This window comes from Elephas maximus, chromosome 3, assembly GCF_024166365.1.
Source record: "Elephas maximus indicus isolate mEleMax1 chromosome 3, mEleMax1 primary haplotype, whole genome shotgun sequence".
Lineage (NCBI taxonomy): Eukaryota > Metazoa > Chordata > Mammalia > Proboscidea > Elephantidae > Elephas > Elephas maximus.
In genome coordinates, this window is record NC_064821.1 from 161,398,120 (window position 1) to 161,402,852 (window position 4,733).

The following is a 4,733-nucleotide window of genomic DNA, read 5'->3' on the forward strand; positions in this document are numbered from 1 at the left end:
CGAATATCAATAAGGTACGTGCCCCTCTCTTTACAAGTAAAGAGCTCTGAGTCTTGGGAACTTAGATTTCATACAGTAGGCAATTCCACACAGTAAGGAGTTATTTAAGGTTCTTGAAGAAAGGTGTGACAAAAATGAGAGTTTATATGCAGATAATTATAATCTTATAACCAATAGATGAAACAGAAATGAGTAGGCAACTGTTATGGGTTGAATTGGGTCTCCCCAAAATATGTGTTGCTAATCGTAGCTCCTATATGTGTGGATGTAGTCCCAGTTGGAAATAGAGTTTTCTTTGTTATGTTAATGAGGTCTTATCGGTATACAGTATGTTTTAAGCCAATCACTTTTGAAATACAAAAGAAGCAGATTAGGCACAGAAGCAAGCTAGCAGGAATGGGGGAAAGATAGATGCAATGTGGGCTTTAAGGAACACCAAAAAGAAACTGAGACAAGGACTTCCCCCAGAGAAGACAGAGAGAAACTTCCCTGGAGCCAACACTGTGAATTTGGACTTCTAGCCTCCTAAACTTTGAGAAAATAAATTTCTGTTTGATAAAGCCATGCACTTGTGGTATGTCTGTTATAGCAGCAGTAGGTAACTAAGACATCAAGAGAAATGTTATAGATCTATCCACAGCGGCAGTGAGCTTACTAGGATAGTTCATGCAGTAGAAAACAGGTAGTGTTTTCAAAAAGAAAACTACATGGAAGAGTTCTGGTGTGAGCGACAGAGACTAGTTTTCATGAAAGTATTCCAATCTATAGAAAAATAAAGGGGAAGAGAGTAAGGGCCAGTGTGGAAAAGCTGAAGGGCAAAGAAGGATCCTAATATAAAAGAAATGTTATCTAGGAAGTGGGCAGAGTAAGAACCCAGGAATGGGGAACAAGATAGGAACCCAAATACTAGAATCAGGGCACAGGTGCAAGCCTCAGCATCAGTGAACAAAGCAAAAGCTTGGTGATTGAAATCAGGGTGCAAAAATCAATCAAAATCTTAGAGGCATGACTGGGTTTTAGAAGCTTAGGCCATCATATTGGAAAACTTAATGGGATTTGAGACCTGGAAGTCAAGCCCTTTATAAGGCCACACCCCTGAAATCTTCTAAGGGGATTTGTGGAAGCTACTGTAGTTTGGCATAACACTGGCTACCTGTGATGGTTAATGTTATGTGTCAATTTGGCTAGTCTATGCTTTCCAGTGGTTTGCCACTAGTTGCTGTCACAGAGTAGCTAAACCCAGTGCCATTGAGTCAGTTCAGTAGTTGCATGTGATTAAATCAGTTGGCCTTGTATACAGCAGATTACCTGTTATAATGTAATGAAGTGTAATATAATAATAACCTCCCATCTAATGTAGAATAATGTAAATATTTTCCATAACTTGATCTAATGTAATGTAATCAATCAGTTGAGGTCATGCTGGTATAGAGTGGATCCTAAACCTAATCACTTTGGCATTATAAAGAGAACAGAATAGATACGGACACACACACACACATACACAAGGGAGAGGACATACAGCATGTGAGGATCATCTACAAGCCAAGAAACCAAGGAACTCCTGGGGCTACCAAGAAAGAAGGAATCGACATGACCAACACCCTAATTTGGACTTTTATATTCCAGAACTGTGAGAAAATGAATTTCTGTTCTTTAAACCTACCCACTTGCGGTATTTGTGTTGCAGCAAAACTAGGTAACTAAGACACTACCCAGCTTTACCACCTATCTTTGCTTTAACATACTCTTGAGTCCATCACACTGGCTTCGTCATCATTCCTCCCCCACACACTCCAGCTAACCAACCTGCAAACACACACACACATACCAGTGGTTTCCACTTTGAGGTCTTTATGCTCTTCACTCATTTGTAATGCTCTGTCTCATCATCCAAGTCCTATCTAGCTTTTTTCTGAAACTTCCAGAGTTTGAGAATTCCTTTGTCTGAGTCAGAGGACAGGTCTAATTTATACCCCCATCGATCAGCCACTTTATTGTAATAGCATGGAGAACATTTTATAAGCCTGAAAGTTGCTTACTCACTCTGATTACTGCCACTTAGACTGTTTCTAAGGAAAGTTTGTTCAGAATATTAACTTAGTAGGTTTCAATTTTTTTTTTTTTCCCAGAAGTAAACTGCCAGGTCCTTGTTCCTGTCAGTCTACTTCTGAAAAAATTGACTAGTGAAAACCGTATGAATAGCAGAGGAACATTGTCTGATAACAGTGCTGGAAGATGAGCCCCTCAGGTTGGAAAGCACTCAAACTACGACTGGGGAAGAGCTGTCTCCTCAAAGTAACATTGACCTTGATGACATGGATGGAGTCAAGTTCATTTGCTGATGTGGCACAACTCAAAATAGGAAAAAAAAGGCTGCAAGCATCCATTAATAATTGGAACTTGGAATGTACAAAGTATGAAACTAGGAAAATTGGAAATTGTCAAAAATGAAATGTAATTCATAAACATTGGCATCCCAGGCATTAGTAAGCTGAAATGGACTGGTATTGCCATTCTGAATCAGACAATCATATGTCTACTATGCCTGGAATGACAAATTGAAGAGGAGTGGCATTGCATTCATTGTGAAAAAGAACATTTCAAGATCTATCCTGAAGTACAAAGCTGTCAGGGATAGGATAATATCCATATGTCTACAAAGACCAGTTATTATTCAAATTTACACACCAAAAACTAAGACCAAAGATGAAGAAACTGAGGATTTTTACCAACTTCTGCAGTCTGAAATTGGTTAAACATGCAATCGAGATGCATTGGTAATTACTGGTCATTAAAATGCAAAAGTTAGAAACAAAGATCGGTAGTTGGAAAATATGGCCTTGGTGGTAGAAAGGACACTGGAGATTCCATGAAAGACTTCCACAAGACCAACGACTTCTTCATTGCAAATACCTTTTTTGCCAACATAAAAAGTGACTATACATGTAGATCTCGCCAGATGAAATACACAGTAACCGAATTGACCACATCTGTGGAAAGAGGTGATGGAAAAGCTCAATATCATCAGTCAGAAAAAGGCCAGGGGCCAACTGTGGAACAAACCATAAATTGCTCATATACAAGTTCAAGTTGAAGTTGAAGAAAATTAGAACAAGTCCATGTAGCCAAAGTACAACATTGAGTATATCCCACCGGGATTTAGAGACCATCTAAGAATAGATTTTACACATTGAACACTAATGACCAAAGACCAGATGACTTGTAGAATGACATCAAGGACATATCATACATGAAGAAAGCAAGAGGTAATTAAAAATACAGGAAAGAAAGAAAAGACCAAAAGGTTGTAAGAAGAGACTCTAAAACTTGCTCTTGAATGTTGAGCAGCTAAAGGGAATGGAAGAAATGATGAAGTAAAGAGCTAAACATAAGATTTCAAAGGGCAGCCTGAGAAGACAAAGTTTTGAAATGTGCAAAGACCTAGAGTTAGAAAACCAAAAGGGAAGAACACATTTGGCATTTCTCAAGCTGAAAGAACTGAAGAAAAAATTCAAGCCTCAAGTTGAAATATTGAAGGATTCTACAGGGAAATATTAAACGACACAGGAAGCATCAAAAGACGATGGAAGGAATACACAGAGTTACTGTACCAAAAAGAATTTGTCGATGTTCAACTGTTTCAGAAGGTAACATGTGATCAAGAACTGATGTTATTGAAGGAAGCAGTCTAAGCTGTACCGAAGGCATTGATGAAAAACAAGGCTCCAGGAACTGACAGAATACCAACTGAGATGTTTCAACAAATGGATGCAGCACCGGAAGCGCTCACTCATCTGTGACAAGAAATTTGGAAAACAGGTGCCTGGCCAAACGACTGGAAGATCCACATTTGCACCCATTCTAAAAGAAAGAGATCCAATAGAATGTGGAAATTATTGAGCAATGTCATTGTTATCACATGCAAGTAAAGTTTTGCTGAAGATCATTCAAAAGTGGTTGCAGCAGTGCATTGCCAGGGAACTGCCAGAAATTCAAACCAGATTCAGAAAAGGACATGGAAAAAGAAATATTGCTGATGTCAGATGGATCATGGATCAGAACAGAGAATACCATAAAAATGTTTACCTAGGTTTTATTGACTTTGCAAAGGAATTCCACTGTGTGGATCATAACAAATGATGGATAACGTTGTGAAAAATGTGAATTCCAGAACAATTAATTGTGTTCATGATGAACCTGTACTTAGACCAAGAGGCAGTCATTTGAACATAACAAGAGAACACTGTGTGGTTTAAAGTCAGGAAACATATGGGTCAGTGTTGTATCCTTTCACCATAGGTATTCAATCTATACGCTGAGTGAATAATCTGAGAAGCTGGACTATATGAAGAAGAATGGGACATCAGGATTGGTGGAAGACTCATTAACTGCCTGTGTTATGCAGATGACACACCTTGCTTGCTGGAAGAGAAGAGGACTTCAAGCACTTACTGATGAAGATCAAAGACCACAGCCTTCAGTATGAATTACACTTCAACATAAAGAAAACAAAAATCCTCATGGCTGGACCAAAAAGCAACATCATGATGAACAGAGAAAATATTGAAATTGTCCAGGACTTCATTTTGCTTGGATTCACAATCCATGGAAGCAGCTGTCAAGAAATCAGATGATGCATCGCATTGGGCAAATCTGCTGCAAAAGACCTCTTTAAAGTGTAAAAAAGCAAAGAAGTCACTTAAAGGAATAGGGTGTGCCTGACCCATGCC